Below are 18,275 nucleotides of genomic sequence, written 5' to 3' on the forward strand. Positions count from 1 at the left end.
AGATGATTCTGTCCAAGACTTGTTCAAGAAAATCGAAGCCCTGAAGTGGGAACTTCCTTATCATCTTTATCCGCTATCTCACTGTAGCAAAAACTACCTCTTTTGAAGGGCCTTCCTTGCCTACCACGTCTAATGGTGTTGTCCCTGCATCATGTTCCTATGATCCTGTTTTATTTTCCCCCGGTCTGTGATCTATTGGAAATTATTTGTATGTGTTTGTTATCTGTGTTTTGTCTGCCTTTCCTTTTGGAATTAAGATTCAGGAGAGCACAGGGCTGGCCTGTCTTGGGCACTGCAGCCTTGGTCTTTTGCACCTAGCAAATGCCAGCCACATGGCCAGGCTCAACAAAGTAAATGAGTAAGATCCCCTGGATTCAACCAATGCTTGGGATTCAACCTTCCTCGCTTTCCCTGACTATCCTACTGCCTGGATGTCCCCTCTCAAACCTGTACCCTAAAAGCTACTCATTTTCCTATCATGCAAACAAAAATCTTAGAGTCATCTTTGGCTCCTCTGTCCCATCACCTCTGCGTCTATCTAGTCCTGAGTTGCATGATTTAACTTTGGCTGTGTCTCTGGACTCTGTCCCCAACTCTGTTCACCTTTTGTTAAGGTCATGGTATGACATATGAGGACACTGGCAGGAACTTCCTGTTTGAGTTTTAAGCTTGCAGTGTCTCTTCCCCAGGCAGAGTTTTGCACAATTTATTTTATACCTTCAATGGCCCTACTATCATACATATAACCCTCCCCCCCAGTCATCCATCAGTCCATCCATCCATCCATCCATCCATCCATCCATCCATCCATCCAAGTATTTACTGCCAACTTTGTTCAGTGCTGTGCGAGGTGCTGGAAAGTGCAATCTTTGCTCTCACATTAATTTTTAATCTTGTAGGAGGGGACAGAAATAAACAACACAAATTTCTCAAGCATTACAGGTACCTTTTATTCATTCACCCATCAATTATTTATTGAGATCCCACTGTGTGCCAAGCACTGTAGGTGCTGAGGATACAGCAATCCATAAAACAAAGTCTGTCATGGAATTCATGCTTTAATGGGGTAGGTGAACAATGGTCCCATGCATTGGAGTATAAATGTATGGAGGGAAATAAAACTGGAGAAGAGGCAGTTGTGTGTGGATTTGTCCTCTTGTAGAGGGTGCTCAGAGATGCTTCCCTGAGAAGGTGATTGAGCAGAGCTCAGAGATGGGAAGGAGATAGGTGGGTGGGAGTGGCCTTTGCAGATCTGAGAGAGAAATGTTCTCAGCACAGGGATCAGTCAAAACTCTGTGCCACAGCCCTGAGCTGGGAGTGCACTCTGGGGAGAGTGTGCAAAGGTGTGCAAATATGCAAGCAGGGAGAGAGGAATCAGTTCTCCCAGGGGACACCAGGGGGGACTTCTCAGAGGAGGATGCCAGATTCCCTCATCTGACATTTTAATCCAGCCTCCTATACCCCTACCTCTCCCTGGACTCTGAGCTTGATTCAAGCTTGACCATGAGCTTCCCACCACTAGACCTTGGCTTCTGTGATGCCCTCTGCCAGGACTTCTTCCCCTGACCCCCATGCATCTACCTGATGAACTCTTCTGGTTTCTACTCATCCTTCAAGGCCTGAACCTTGTACAGGCATAACTAGCAACCTGCTCTTCTGGCTTCAGAGTGCCTAGCAAAGCACTTATCTTGGTGACCTTAGATGCACAGAGGCTGTGTGGGTCACTTCCACCTGCTAGGGCTCCTTGAGGGAAGGGACTAGATGCAGAGTGGCCTGAATAAGGGCAGATGAACTGGTGGACTGCTGAGATGATGAGGACTGTGGATGCAGCAGGCGTGTGGGGGCTGATCCAGTATCTATGGGGAAATGTCCAGTGGGCAAGTGTGTTATTGGGCCTGTCCTTGCTCAGTGTTTTTGAAACAGGGTTTCACTGTGTAGCTTGGGCTGGCCTTCAATTCACCTTATAGCCCAGGCTGCCTCAAACTTGAGGATCCTCCTGCCTCAGCCTCCTGAATGCTAGAATTACAGGCATGCACCACCATACCCAGCTATCAGTCTTGAGCTAGGGAGATTAGAATATTGTTCAGTGGCTCTCATTGGGACTTGGATGCAAACTGGTTGTTCTAGAGGCATAGAGAACCAACTCTGTACCTGTGCCACTAAGCTTTAATTAAAAATATTTCTTAAAATACTTTAAGGATATCAATTTAGGAAATTTTTGCTAGCACCAATTGTATGCTAGCCAACCATGTGGCAACTTCATGCTAGCGTTTTGCTAGTTGCTGAAGATCTGTTATAATAGTGGAACTGAAATGGTTTGCTTTCTTGGAGCTTATGGTCTAGGCAAAAGTGTACAAAGTACACATTTTCACAAGAGCAACGGTAAATCCATAACTCATATAGAGCAGATCCTATATCTTGATGAATATATTAAAATCTCTTTATGTCATTCTATTTTTATTACTGGGATAAATAAGAAAATTTGTTTTTTTTTTAAAATTATTTTTATTTTTATTTTAAAGGGGGTAAAACTGCACAAAACAGGACATAAGAAAGCAATGTAAGAGATATAAATTTCAAAGCTAGATGACCTGAGTTCTTAACTATCATATTGTCTCTTGTTTTCTTCCAAATAGTTGTCCATGTCTTCACATACAGAGAATTCATACAAAACAACGTAGTATAAAACTGATCTGACCAGAATGAGGAAGGCGTTTTAGGTCTTACAAACAGACAATAGGGAAGTCACTAATGGCTGTCACAGAGTCTCATTCTCTTCAAGATAGTTGTCCATACTTTCATGTATATTGAAGTTCAACAAAACAAAACAGGCAGGGGGCAGGGGTTGCTTGTTTTCCTGGCGCTCCAGGTGCCAGCATGGCGTGGGTCCCAGTAAATGTTGGTGGTTCCTGTCCTGGGCCACTGCAGCCTGTCACACTCACAGCTGCTCACCAAGGCAGAGTTGCTTCAAGCTGTTTCTTTCTAATGAATTGACCATTTCACTGCCCAAGTTCTGAAATGACCAGCAGGCCATAGAAAGATATCTCTTTAGGCTCCTGCTTGAAACCAACAGTGTCAGGAAGCTGCTGGCCTTGACTCAGGGCCAGAGAAAAATTGAAAGTATTGTGATCAAGCATTTACATTGAGGTGACTGGTTATATTATGAGAGTTGTGTAAGTTTTCCTGGTAGGGAAATTGCTAATTTTCCTAATTCATCTTCAAAAATTGGTGGGAAATATGTACCAGTATGCTGAGAGAGTATATGTATGACTTGAGGAGAGTTGGGAGTTTGAATTAGTGTTAAGTACAGATAACACTAAGCAAATGGATTAAATGTGACAAGTAATTCCAGAGAACACAAGTTACCCAGGGGAGGAAATGAAATCACAGAATACTACATATCTTAGCTCTGAATAGGGTTTTTATAATTGTAGTCATATAAACAATAATCCTGAGAAAATAAACATATCTATTCAAAAGGAGAGAGCCAGAAGGAGGGAGGAGGAAGGGAGATAGATGAATGGATGAACGATAGGTTGCAGATACACAGATAGAAATAGAAGGAAGCAGAGAGAAGAAGTGGGGAGAGAGAGGTGAAGGACAAAGCACAGTTTAGGGAAGGTCAATCCACCCTCCCTGGAGGATGGTAAAGTAGAAAACTGGAAAGTCAGAAAGTTAAGTGAAATACATCAGATATGGAAGGTTAAATAGCGCATGGTTTCTCTAATGTGAGAAACCCAAATATAAATGATTTAAAGAGCAAAATAGAACAGGTGGTAGGCAAGAGGGAAATAGGTTTTATGGAGACAGGAAGGAGATCTGGAGAGAGAGTAAGGTGGGAAGAGAAAGGGAGAGTAAAAAGGATCAAGATACAATACGTGCATGTACTGTTTCCCCAAGAGGGGTGTGATTATTATACATCACAAATACATACTAATAGAAAGTTAATAAAAAAAGAAAGAAACCCTCAAAAGTAAAACAACAACAACAAAAAAAACATACACAGTTAAAAATATATTATTTAGAGATGTGCATGTACATAACAAAACAATTAAAAGAACAAAATTACAATGCACCATTGTTTTGTATAATAAACTTTATAATACTAAATATAAAATTTTTAAGAAAGTATAATTAAAGCAAATGGAAAAAATGGGTGGGAAATTTTGTGGAAGTGACAGCAAAAGCTGTGTAAACTCTGACATAATCTGGCACATGGTGGCCTGGATTGACCAGGCCTAGGTGTCCTTTGTCTGTGCCATTGCTTTGGTGTTGGGTTTCCATTGTTTTGGTCTTTGTGTCCCATGACATGGGGAACTAGATTTGGGATGGGTATGGGTAATATTTTAGCTTGTGACATCAGTTTATGTCTTTTGGGTTGGAATGCCCTAATTTGGACAAGCTCCCAGGTGATTGAGGGGTGTCATGGAGAGTGTTCCCTGAACTTGAATCTCGGAGGGCTGGGAAGATGACATTTATAGCATTTTGTTCTCTAGCATGGAAATTTCCAAGGAGCCAATTTTGTCTTGTTCATCACCGGCTCCCCCACTTCTGGCTCCATGCCTGCCACAAAATGAGTGACTTGCAAGATTTGGTTGAGGGAATGAGTGAACTGTCTCGCCCATCCTGCCCCCAATCCAGCAGTCAAAACAGTTGTGTCTTCCGAGCAAAGCCTGATGGCTGCTGACTTGAACAGAGGGATGCGGGAGATTGCTTGGGCCATGCCATCTCTCCTGGGCTAGGATATGTAAGGTAGACTAGGAATGGCCTGGCCACCAAAATATGCCAACAGACATGCTGTGTAGTTCTGAAAAGTTTAGGGTGAGTTATGGTGTGAGGGGAAGTTCTAGGGAGCAAATGAAACTGAACTGAGCTAGTCAAAGGGACGAGGAAGCAAGGGACCATGAAAGCCTAGGTGCGGAGGCTGCCAATTGGGTGCTTAGCTCAGCTTTGGGGAAATGGTGCATCCACATGACCTTGAAGGGGGTTCCTTTTCTAAACTGTGTAATATGGGAAATTTCAAACATACCATATACCTTTCCTCTAGCTTCAAAAATTAGCAATTCATGGCTCATCTAGTTTCATCTATAGCCCACCCCTACCTTCCCACACTGGGATTATTTTGAAATAAATCTCACATGTTATTTTGTCTGTAAATATTTCAGCATGTAGCTATGAAAATAAAGATTCTTTAAAAAGATACTGTCATGTCTCATCTGAGTTAACAATAATTCTTATTATCAAATACCCATTATAAAAATACATATCTGTGTAATTGTATGTGTGAATATATATTCATAGTATTGGTTAGCTGCCTTAAATATCTTTATTTTGTATTATTATTATTATTATTATTATTATGGCATTGGGGATTGAACTCATGACCTTGTACTTGCCAGACAGGTGTTTGTATCGCTGAGCTAAATCTCCGGCCCCAAAATGTCTTTATTTTATAGACACAATGTGTGTTTGTTTCTAAAAATTCAAGCAACATAAACAGCAAAAGGATGAGAATAGAAATATCACCCTAAATCTATCATTTCAACTACCTCCCGAGGCACAGATCCACATAGAATAAATACAGGATGAGTGCAAATGCTGTCAGAAATACTTTTATGCTCAAAAGTATTTTAGGACTGAAAGGGCAACTCAAGCAATTTAGTTTTTACACAAGGTAGGTGGATGGTCAACTCATGGAGGGAAAATCGTGCCTTAGTTATATCTGTTTACCACTCTCTTTCCCCTGGCACCCACACTTTGCTGTGTGACTTCTCTTTCTCATACAGTTTTACCTACCATGGAGGGTGCTGTGAGGAGCAAGTGACACCAACATACCAAACTCGCTGCACAGTCCTTAGCATGTAACATGTCTTATGTCATAAGAGTGGCAAGGGTGGGAACGGCATCCTTATTTCCTTATTCTGCAGAATTGGTCAAGGAAACTCTGAGAAAGTTCCTTATGGCACCCCACTCAGATTCCTAGTTGCTCACAGGGTCAGGTTTGCAACTTTGATTTTTGCTTCCTTCCTGCCATTGGGAAGACAGAGTTTTTTAGGTGGGAATTCTTTCCCTGTATTGTGCCTGTTTCTAGTTCGTCATTTATATGTGGCGGTCAAGGTTCACATGTCTCTTCTCTATATGTGGTGCAGAGGTGCTGCTTAACAAGAGCTTAGCAAATAGTTGTTCTAAGCTCTTCAAATAGAAACTCTGGGCAAAGGGCGGGGTGCAAGACGTCTGGTCTTCCCTGTTGCCCCTTCTGTCTGCTGATTCAGCAGCTCTTCTCAGGCCCTCTTCCAGTTCCTAGGTCTGTTAGGTCACTAATGGAATCCGCTGGAAGCAAATTAACTCATGAGAAAAGGTCTAACAAATCACTCCAGCTATGGGGGTCTGCTCCTCAATGGCTGGCACTTCCCTGTTCACCCTGAGCCCTTTCTCCACATCTCAGACTTTCTTGTGGTGCTCTGCTTTCACTTGTGTGGTTATGGAGGAGCACAGAGGCTGTGTTGGAATCTCAGCCCTCCACGGCAGAGCTGTGGCCTGTGCAGTGAAAAGGCCATCTGTGTATCCTGCAGGGTCCCCTTGCACGGGAGGCCCGGAGCTGGCTTCATGCATTATTCACGCTGCTGGCTTTGGGTTGGCGTAGCCACTTGCTTCAAGTCAGGGCTCGGAAAGGGGACAGACAGGAGAGGAAGAAGCTATTTTCTGAAGCTGGGTCCAGATTCTTCTTCCCTAGTTGTGTGTAGTCTTTCCAAAATACTGTCTCCTGCAGGGTGGGGTTTAAACTCCCCACATCTGTTCAGCTCTCTCGTATTCCCCATTCCTGGAAGGCAGTTTTCTTGCTAAACCTGTGCAGGGTTTGGAGGCTGTTTCCAAAGCATGGTGGGAAATGATTAAAAGTACCAGGCCCCACCTTGACTTTTTGCTTCTTTATCCCCTTCTCCTGCCTCCCCCAAAAGGTGCCCCATGGATCTCCAAGTAAAAGGAGAGTGTTTTGATTAGAGGTGCTGTAGCCTGCGATAGGAATGATCAGGGAGGAGGGACAGATGCTCTCTTGCTTCACAGGAGAGGGCCCAAGGGGAAAGCTTTTGTGGCACTGGAGAACCATAGTAGCATCCTGTGGCTCCCTGGTAGGATGAGAGCTTGCAAGAGGGGACAGGTGGTATTGCCTATGGTGGGAGAACCCACAGACAATGTCCGTGGAGAATGTTCTGAGAAGCTGTGCCTTATCCAAAGCCATCACCTAGGATGAGCTCTGCCAAGGCCTAAAGCCTAGGCTGGGCCCCAAAAGCTTTAATGAGACCCCCCTTGTGGAGCACCTGTTTCTTTCTTTTCTTACAATTCATGCAGCTCTTTGGGAGCAGAGAGTGATCTAGAAGCTAGAATCTAAGTTTCCTGGCATTTGCTGGCCAAGAAAAGACACCTGAGAATGGCGATCATGATGTGGGACTCTTGCTGCTCATTCATGCCTCAAGCCATTAAAAACCCATGAGGTATGAAGTCCTAGGTAGCAGAACCTGCGCTATTCTTTCTCCTGTCCTGGTGACCTAGGGTTTCACCTACTGCTTTGGGCCAAATTTACCCATGAGTTATATACCGGTGGGTATAGTCCTTTGACTGGTGGGTTTGGCTTAGTTAAAAGGGTCTCTGTAAAATTTGCACAGAAATAGGTTGAGCCCATGCTCAACCCTTTGGGCTCCAGGCTGGTATGTGGAGGCCTGAGTTCTGTGTGTCTTGCTATATGCCTGACCCTTTTAGATGCAACTCTTAGAGGTCTTCAGAGACCAGTATTCCTGGAATATGCAGTAATGCTCCATGCATCGATTACTGTTTCTGTAAAATGGGGCTAATAATCATGGTCTGTTGTCTCACCAGGGATAAGGATGAGACGGTGGTCCAGGTGAGATGTCTTTGAAATGAAGGTAAAGTGTTGTTAGCTCAATTCCTAGTCTCCTATTCTTATTGATTTTTTTTTATTCTCATGGCAAATAAACCATTTGGGATTTTATTTCACTCATCTCACAGATAAAAATGTACAGAGGTAAGTGTAGATCATCCTAGCTTAATAAATAGGAGTAGCCATCGCCATGTCAAGCAGTGATGGATCTGGCAGAAGCTGGCCTCCTGGTTTGGTCTCCCCAACCCTCCTGCCTGTTACTTTTTCATATTCCATATCAAAGTCTTGATAGTTCTTTCAAGTCCTGTGTACTTTGGGCTCTGATCATCCGGGGACTGCACAATTCTTATTAATATTAAAGGTAAGGGTTTTTCTCAGCCTACTTCCCTTCATTTCTAAATCAGTCTTGGAAAGAAGAGGAGAAAGTAGAATCAGAAAGACATCCATGCTCCAAAAGAAATGCATTTTGGTTTGTTGCAAATCTGGGCTCCCTCTGGTGACTTTCAGGATTGTGATGACAAGTATGAACAGGAACTGATTAGCTGCAAAACTTCTGTGACTATCTGAGGGTTTGACTTCAGGATCAGCCTGAAAGTAACAATTCGATCCTGATGCCTAACTCTGCCAGGTACCAGGAGTCCAAGAGACCCACAGTGTGCACTTGAATTCATTTCAGATGCCAAATCACTGATTTACTCAGAACATTTCTTTGCAAAAAAATTGGGCTTGCTCACTGGCTTCAGCGTCTTGCTTTTATTCCATTGCCAATTGCCTTACCCCTGATAAGGGTCCTTGGAGTTAGGTCTCTAGTTTTCCAGCATCCGACGTCCAACCGAAATGTTTTCTGAGGAAATGCTTCAAATCACCACAGATACTGGTGTCATTTGAAATGTCCATTCTTTCAGGGAAGTAAAAGATGATTTCAGTAATACGAGGGGTTCCAGCCTATTGGCTGGTTTCATGTGTTTTGTAGGGTTCAAGGAGTAGGTAGGAGCCATGTCCCACCTGTGACTGACAAGAAGAAAGAGTGATGGCTTTCTAGCCAACTCTCTTAGGGTAGCCATATGTCAGTCAAGAAGCCCGAGTTCTTTGCAGGTCTTGGAGGTAGGTATCTGACTTACTGTCCTGTTGAAATGCTTCAGCCTCCTCCTTTGGTTAGGGGGTTTAGTGTGGGTTTAGCTGTCCTTAGTGTGGTACATGCCAGTGAGGCTTCCTGAGTGTTGAAAGTATTGTGATAAAAGCTGGCAATTTCTATGTGTGTAAATGGTACTGAGATGTTTCCAAAACCTACTGATTGCCTTTGTACAGAATTGGGACAAATGTCACACTATTAAAAATAAATAATCATAGAATATTCTTTTTGTCTTGTGATTTTAAACATTTAAAAAGCAATGTACTGATTATAGAAATGAAAAATAAAGTATAAGAGGGCAAAAAATAAAGGGGCGGGGGGAGAGAAAAGATATCTTCCCTGTGTTTTCATCCTGGCCCCTACACCCAAGGACAGTTTTTCGTATCCTTCCAGATATTTCTGTGCTTTTGTAAGTCCATGTCAGAAAAGCTGTTGGAAGTCAAATTTAAAAAGAGTCAATTCTGCCTGTAATCCCTGCATTTGGGAGGTTGAGGCAGGAGGATCTTTGTGAATTCAAGAACTACTTCGGCTACAAAGTGAGCTCAAGGCCAGCCTGAACTGCATAGTGAGATCTTATTTCAAAAATACAAAAAAAAAAAAAAAAAAAAAAAAGAAAGAAAGAAAAAGAAAAAAGAAAAAGAATCAGTTCTAAGTCAATTTCTCTTATTTCCGTGACTACTGGTAAACTGAAAGAAATTCCTTAGATCTTTTAGGAAAATCCTTTCTATAAACACTTCAGTATCTCTACTAAGCCAATAATATACACAGCGTGGGCTCTGTTTAGTGATATGAACAGTACATGTTATGTGGCAAAAAGAATCTTAAGTGTTACACAAAATGCATGCTAAAACTGTTCATTGCAGAAATCAGGGTGTAAGTTAGTAATGCTGTTTGAATGAGTAGAGAAGAAATTGTGGGCTGTTTTTATAATATTTGACTAGTGGCACACCACTTTTCCAGGAATCCCAGAGCAAAATATTAAAGGTCGAATAAATGTGTAACATGAGAATGTGTGACGTTTATGGCCAAACACTGTGACAGGTGGTGATCCCTATGAGCCTGAGCTCTAGGAAGCTCTGGATCACTCTCTCAAGATGGAAAGACCAGCCAGCTGGGAGGGCACTGACTGTTTACACACACAGATCCCGTCTCCCTGTTTTAGTAGGGGAGTGAAAGGTACCGTAACAGACTCAGTGTGGCAAGTGGGGTCCAGATTTCTGTTTTTGCTCCTCCCACAGCCTGGGTGGTCAGTATGCTGAAGCAAGGTTCTGGAGTGCAAGTCCAGTCATCCAAAGTTTCTCTTGATCCCAGTTTGGTGCACACGGAGCTACTCAGCCTCTGAGCCTGTTTTGCTTTGTCACCTCCTCGGGGATGGAGCCCAAGAGGCCTCGAGGGACACCCAGTGAAGAAGCAGTAGCTTTTCAGTCACCTCCTTTGCGTCGTTTCTTCTGTAGGTTCATTCTTCGCCTGCGACTTGAGTCTCTCTGGAGAGCCAGACCTGGGCCTGAGCAGGAGATCTTTTATCCATGCCTCCCTCCTCCCTTCAACTACCTCTTAGCGTCTTCCTTTACAAAAAGGATAATGTTCGCCTTGAAAGAGTTTTTTGAGGATTAATTGATGTCTGCTCTGTGGTTTGAAGACAGAATCCTGTCAATTCCTTCTTCAGTCCTCAAAGCTTGCCCTGCTTCCAGCTGGAGCCAGGTCTAGCCAACCAGGACACAGGGCGAGCTGTCCTCTCATGGATTCTTTTCTGGGCATATCCTTTGCCGATTGCCTGAGTATGGAGGGACACGTCCTCAGGTGAACATTTTACACATTGTATTTTTTTTAACTGGGAGAATTGGTATTTGCATCAAAATGATTATGTCCCTGGAAAGTTAGTGATCATCTGTGACTTTTTTTTCATTTGGAAATTTTTCTTTTCTCTCTCTTTTAAAAAAGCTTTGTAGTGCTGGGGCAAGAGTAGTTATAATCTGCCACCTCTCAAAGAAGTCTCTTTGCCAGGCCATTTATATGTTAATTTTGTGTGGTTTGGGGAGGAAAAGGATGCTACTTGCTTCAAGATAAGCATTTTCACCTCAATGAATTCTTTGTTAGAGTTGTTTAATCACAGAAATGGAACTGGCAACTACTTATTGGAAAAATCTAGATAAAGCAGTGAGAGTTAAAAACTTGTGGGTTCTAGGGAGAAGATGGACAATAAAAAAAAAAAGATTTGTTTTGAGGATAAACTGAACAGAATTAGGAAGTTAAAAAAAATTGAACTAGGGATATAGCTTGGTGGTACAGCACTTGCCTGAAATACATGAGGGCCTGGGTTTGATCCACAACACCACAATACGAAACAACCACAAAAAACCTACAAAAAATCAGCCAAACTAAAACAAGTCAAAGACATTCTTGTTTTGTCTTGGAGGGCCAAGGGCTGAGGTAGCCAAGTGTGCTAGGTTCTCCTCCAGGGCCTCGGGATGTGAGGAAGGATGTCAAAGCCGAGGCTGACCTTCCCAATGGGACTTTGGAGGACAGTCTACATTTCCTGGCATTCGTATTTGCTCTCTGGCACCTGGTCCTCTTAGTCTTTCAAGCACTTAGGGGCTTGTTTCTCGGCACAAGTCTTATCAACAGAGGCCATTGTTGCTCTTTTCTATTCTGTTCTTGGCTTTTTGAAAGACAAAAGATTTGGTCATGCTGAATCTTCTTTTCCCCCAAGGTGACCATCGGGCAGCTGCTACCCTTTAGGTAGTGCGGTGAGATTGCCACTTTCTGGGTTGCCAACCTGGGGAAGTGTTGACTTCCCACCTGTTCAGAGTGTTAATACAGAAGCACATGGGCTAGTAGGCATGGATGAGCAGGTGCAAGCGCCAGGATTCAGGCCCTGAGGGGATTAACCTTATGGAAAGGTCACACCTCTCTGCAGGTTGAGGGTATCTAAGCTGAACAACAGACTGGAGAAGAGTTAATCTTGGGGTGAGGTGAGGTGAATCAGATTAGCCTGGCACACAAAGTTGTTTGTAGCCTGTGTGTTTGAAAATAAAGTTCTCTCTGGCACACTCTTAGCTTCGGAGCAGTGGTGTGGATGAGCATAGTGATTGGAGAGAGGCTGGGCCAAGGACCTTCTCTCCCAGCCTTTGTGATGCCTGGTGCATCTAGGTACTTGGTAAATATTTTTTTGTCCGTACCAGGGATTGAACTCAGAACCACGTCCTTGCAAGGCAGGTGCTTATGCTGCTGAGCTAAATCCCCAGCCCCGGTACTTGATAAATATTATCTAATAATAGCCAGGATGGACTTGCTGATAAGCTCAACTTTGAGACCTAAAGGACTAACTTCTCTTTCTCTCTCTCTCGATGTGCTCATCAGCTAAATAATTAGGAGACATTGCAGCAGTCATGACAAACTTAAATCCGAAGGACTAGGCAGGCCACATGCACAGAGGAGGGGATATCTGGGTGAGTCAAGTAGAGAAGGGAGGGGATGGTGCTGTGGTAAGCCGGGAAGTTCCTGTTGGCCAGTGAGGAATCCAAAATCAGCTTTCGCCACTTTTCATATGATCTGAGGAGCCCCGTGTTGTTAGGGCTTCTAACTTTTCAACTAGTTTGAAATTGAAAATTGTATATGAACTCTGAGGAAGGTGGGGTGTGGGACTTGGATTACAGCATCACCAGGTCAGGGGAGGTCTAGACCCTGCAGGCTCCCATGAGGACAGCTCTGAGGCCTGGGAGGAATTGTGCAGTGAGACAGGAAAGGCAGCTGAGGGGGAGGTGTGCTGGCTGTGGGTGGCAGCCTGTGGGCAGGTAGGGTGCAGAGGTCAGCAAGACAGCAAGGGCACCCAGGGAGCAGGAGCGAGCTGGCATAGACTCCCAGTCTGAGGCGGTCTGCCTTCTGTCCTCATGTAGCCTTAGGGGTGTGCATGTAGCCTCTTGTCAACCACGCACAGAGGAAAAGTGTCTCGGCCACAATTAGAAGCTCTGTGTGTTGGACACCTAGTGCGAGAAACATAAGACTTGGTCTAGTTCTCCAAACTTGTAATCATAGCTAGGAATATAAGTCTGTCCGGCAGGGAGAGAAGCAGAGTGGCATAGTTGTTAAGAAAAGGATAAGTTTGTGCTCAGACAACTTGGATTTGAATCTTAACTTTGTCACTTACTAGGCAAGCAGCTGAGCCAACTAACTTATTTTTTTGATGGGGGGCCTGGATGGCTCACTTGGGGTTGATAATAGTTCCTACCTTATGGGGTTATGGTGGGGAGTAAATGAGAATGAATGCTGTAATGTGTGAGAAGTGCTTAGTTCAGGCCTGGCACCACCATAGTAAGTGCTCACATTGAGCTCATTATTATGAGACAGGCAGTAACCTCAGCTAACTTGTGGTTAAGTACAAAATCCATTGTCTCAGCAGAGAGCTGACAACAGATGCAGTGAGAGTCCACCCCTTCCCCCACTGCACACACTTTCCTAAACATAGGCTCTTTCCCTGAACTCCTGTTTTCCAAGAGAGCAGGAGACATTGTACTCCCCTGAATGAGGGTCATCTACAGAGCTTGGGTAAGTCAGTTTGTTTGGCCCTGGTTCTACCTTTGTTATGTAATGGCATTTTCAGTTAACAAATATTTACTGAGCAACTACTATATTCCAAGGTCTATGGAGTTTGGAAATGTCAAGAACAGTAAGACAAGGTGAAAACCGTTAGGTGACGAACATAGTGTATAGGCTAAGCTGCTCTGACAAACAGATCCCCAATAGAATGGCTGAACCGTTTATTTACTTCTTAATTGAGTCCATGGGCAAGTATACAACACTAGTAGGTAGGTTTTGTTTTCTATTTTCTTTCTGTAAGTTTGTGTTTCAGGATGAAGAGTACATGAGGCAAAGAACAAGGCAAGCAGCTTGTCTTTGACAAGTTTCCACTCACATCCTATTGGTTGGACTCCAATTATGTAGCTTCATCTAGCTAAGGGATGTTGGGAAATGTAGTCCAGAGCAGCCAGCTAAGTGCTTAGGTAAAACTATGGATGAGGATTTCATAAAAAGGAAGCAAGAAAAATGAATATTATGGTGCATTTAGCAGATTATTCTTTAAGGATGTAGAGAAACAAATTGACACAATACAGCTAGGTAACTACTCTCTCAAGAGTAGCCGAGTTAGACCTTCATGAAGGTTTGGATTTTGGAATCAAATCTTCAGTTCAAAACCCAGCTCTGGCTCCTTGCCCATGATGTCGGTGTGAGAATGAAATGAGTTAACCCATGTGAAACTTTTAGGACTTGGGTTGACCCAGAGTAAATGGGCCAGAGGAGTAAACTATTACTATGGGAGAGAGGAGAAGATGTGTTCAAGAAAGTCAGCTGACCCAGGGAGATCTTGGGACTCTCTCACATATTCATTGCCTTCCTGAGTTTTACAGCTTCCCACAGGCCTGGTCTCCATGGATGCAACAGTGGGGTGCTGAACCCTTGGCCCCTCTTATCACTGGGAAATGTTAGTGGAGATAAACCAGGCATCTCAAGGGGCTGGTGTTCTGGGGGAAAAAAAAATCCGTTTATGTTTGCTTCAGTTCCTAGGGGAGGAATTTAAAGGATATTTCCAGAACAGTTCAGCTTTGCATACTGTGTGTGAATCAGGGCAAATGAATGCAGTTGGTGGTCTACAGGTCTCTGAGGGAAGAGAAAGAGTCCCTCTTCCAGGTGAATAGCTCCAGAAATTACTTAAAAACTCTGCCACACAGCTAAATAAAAGGGACAATGGGCAGTGAGGCTCCAGAAGGGGTCAGGGAGGATGCTACTCTTGGGGAAAGCCTGGAAGCCTATCTGGGGCCCCTTCAGCAACAGGAATAACACAGGATGCTGCACTGGTAGGAGCTGAGGTATCCTCTTACAGACAGCCTGGTGTCTTATAGTGTGTAACAAGTATCACATCTACCACAGGTGTCATGTTGACAGTGAACCTTCCTGGCTTCAGAATGAGAGCTTTAGCTTCTCTTGGTTGCTCATACAGGGGATAAATTTTAGTAGAAAAAGAAATAGATACTGGAAATGTTTTCTCATCAGCTTTCTGCCCATCTCATCTTCAGGCCTGAAGAGTTTTTAATGACTTTTCTTCTGGGTTTTGGAGTTGGACTTCACACTATTCAGGAAAGTAGCATTGAGTAACTTGCCCTACTTCAGACTCTTTAAAAACATCTAGTTGACTCTCAGGAAGTGGGATGGACATGAGAGAAGGTAGCAGATGCTGGAAAGTTTGTGTGTGTCTAGGTCTCTCCTTTCCTGTGCCCGTAGAGAGGTCAGCAGGGATGTGTTGGGCATGCACATGGCATCTGAGGGTCTGCATAGGACTGACACCAGAATGTGTCCCTGCTCAGCTCTTGACTATTAAGTCTGCAGCTGTTGGTAACCATGCTCCACAGTTCTCAGCCACATCTATTCTAGTTTACTTTCATTTCTTCTCCATTATGGTTTCCCAACTGGGCCTTCACTGTTTCTTCCTTTCCCCTGGGCTTAATATTTTATTAATCTCCTTCCCTAAATGGGTCAGGAGGAAGGTGATTAAACCTGGGTTTCCCATCCAAGGAGACCTCACATGAAATTTTGACATTACCTCTGTACTAGGTTTTATGAGTAGTCACTAAACTTTTCACTGGAAAGTGTCAAATGCATAGTCTGTGCCTGGTCTACCCAACACAGGCATTCCGGTGCATTCTGAATTAATACTTAGAAATACAGATTCTGTAATTTTTATGTGCTCATAATTATTTTATGCGGTGTTTGAGTTTGTATGTGTATATGTGAGAAGTGTGAATTAACTGTGAAGTATGAGTATCTATAATGTAACGGAGATGCTATGCTCATGCTTTATATAGCTTCATTTTTACTAACCTGGGTAGCTGGTCTTTTCTTGCCCCGTGAGGAACCTGCATTGAAGCTTACTGCAGTGGTGGTGAGCAGTCTTTTTTTTTTTTTTTCTTTTATACAAGAAGGTAATCCAAGGAAGAGCAATGAACATATTGATAGGATATTATTTTTCCCATCCAATCACAGTGAAGGGAGCTTTCCTGAGTCTCACGACCAGAGGTGACAGGGTATTAAGGATGTTTAGTTTATTGAATAGAGTGGCATTAGTGAGGAATGGTGTTGCCCGAGTCATTGGAAACTTAATATCCAGGTAGTTAGAGACCATTTCCTAACTTTTCCTTTAGAAATTAGACCCCTGGGTGCCTGTGTGATCCTTGTCACTGCCTTAATCCTGAAATCCATAGGATAGTCCCTTCTGTCCAATATGGGGTCCAGCACATAGTGGTGAATGTAGATGGTGGATAATAGATGTTTATTGGGAGACCATATGATATAATGCTTAACAGTAAAGACTCTGGAGCCAGGCTGCCCAGCTCTGTCACTTATTAACTGTGTGACTTTGAGTATGTTGTGTACCTTCTCTGGGCCTCAGTTTTAGACTGTATAGTAGGGTAAGGATTCACTGAGGTCTGAGAGAAATGCCTAGCGTATGTAAATCTTGCATAAGCACTAGCTGTTATTGTATAATTAATGAACTGATTGGAAGCCCATGGTGTTAGAGCCTTTAGAGATTCTTTTCTGTTTTTGGCTCCCATTTTGTCACCATTGATCAGATTTCCCTGCAGTATCTCTTTGTGAAAATAGATTCAATTTTTATACAAAAACACCTTTTTCTCTCATTTCCAACACTTAGAAAAGGGAAACAAAAGAAAGGAAACAATAAACCCAGATGTTTTAGAAGCAAACCCAGGCCCAGCTGGAACAGACGGTGTAAGGAATTCATTACCCCGGTAGAGGCTGTACATCTAGATTTTTTTTCCCCCAAAGAAAGTGCCAGTCTCTTTGCTGCCTTTCATCTTTTCAAATAGAATGTTCTTCTTCATACTCATCAATATCTTTGTGTTGATAGGGGAGTGCGCCCAGCATGATATATACCATTTGAAACCTGGTTCCAAGAGCCTTGTCCACTTGAGGACTTTCTTCTCAATTAGGTTTGTTTTTGTTCATTACCTTTATTTTTTTTTAACTTTTAGAAGGCAAAAGTATAAGGTGCATACGGAAAGTGCACACACGTTCAGTCAATAAAGCTGCACAAGTCTACATTTCTGTGTCACCCCAGCACCACATGAAGGGGCAACATTACAGATCCTACGGAAGCTCAGCTGTGCCCCCCTCAGTAACTGCCCTGGCCCACCAGAGGTGCACTTCTGCTTCTGACTCCATCCGCTGGGTATACTCACCTTAGCATCTGGATTCCCTGCTAAACACAGAAGCTGTGACATTCACCCAGTGTTGGCTACAGTGGTAGCTTGTTACTTAGTGGCCTGTTAATGAAGCTGTATGACGATCTCTTTGCCCATTTTTGTTTTAACTGGTATATGGTAAGTCCTGATTTGGAGTGTCTTTTGGAGACCTTCACCATGAACACCTCACAGTGGAATTGCTGGATTGTGGGGTAGGTTTATGTTTGATGGATGTTGCAACATTCTTTTCCATAGTAGGGGTACCAGTCATCAGTTCGATTTCAGTGAAAAAAACGAGTTTATATCCAGATTTAATTTGGGTTTTGAAGAAGAATACTATTACATGAGTCCTGTTGAATGTTACATTCCTTATACTCTTCTCTTATGTTTAACAGCTAGGTGGTAACCAAGTAAATTCACTCAAATTGCTACAACTGCCTCTTTTCAAGGAAGAGCTTGACTTTTAGAACTACAATGGAAATGGGAATTTTAAGATTTTCCCTCTAAATTTCTCCTTTTGTTTTTTCAAGAAGAGGAAATATAGTTGCTATACTACCCACAGAGTAAGTTCTCTCCCAAGTTTTATAAATAAAATTTACATCCCAGAGAACTTTTGAATGAAAATCAAACACCAGTATGAGCAGTAATTTCCTAAATTTTAATGATTGGATCATTTTGCCTATAACATCCATTGAAGTTTCCCCTTTGGAATTGGATGAGTTGGACAAGTAGAGACACAAACATTTTTCTGTCCAGCTGCTACCTTTCCCTTGTAGATAACCCCAAAGTAAGGCGCTTCAGAAATGCAGAGAGAGATAAAGGACTTTTCTGACCAGTCTTAGATAGCTTGTGAAGAGGGAGCCTTGAGTCTCTGAGGGGATATATCTGTTAGTTTGGTCTTGTCCTCTCTTCCCTGACCCCCAAACAACAAAGTCAAAATAACATTCCCTAGAATAATGGCAAAAATATTATTTTACACACTGCTCCCTCATAAAAA

The 18,275-nt window shown here is 43.1% G+C and overlaps 1 protein-coding gene and 1 non-coding gene across 7 annotated transcripts in view; one reads left to right on the forward strand and one right to left on the reverse strand.

Moving 5' to 3' along the window:
- Dpf3 (double PHD fingers 3) overlaps window positions 1-18,275 on the forward strand; it is a 287,741-nt gene that overhangs the window by 57,951 nt on the left and 211,515 nt on the right. The window lies entirely within an intron of this gene.
- Window positions 2,971-3,107, reverse strand: LOC111757622 (small nucleolar RNA SNORA2/SNORA34 family). The gene has a single exon (XR_002791924.1). It is a non-coding gene; the product is annotated as a small nucleolar RNA SNORA2/SNORA34 family (small nucleolar RNA).

The sequence above is a fragment of the Cavia porcellus genome, unplaced genomic scaffold (genome assembly GCF_034190915.1).
Source record: "Cavia porcellus strain 051 isolate PalLab524CR breed Dunkin Hartley unplaced genomic scaffold, mCavPor4.1 scaffold_31, whole genome shotgun sequence".
NCBI classification, from domain to species: Eukaryota; Metazoa; Chordata; class Mammalia; order Rodentia; family Caviidae; genus Cavia; species Cavia porcellus.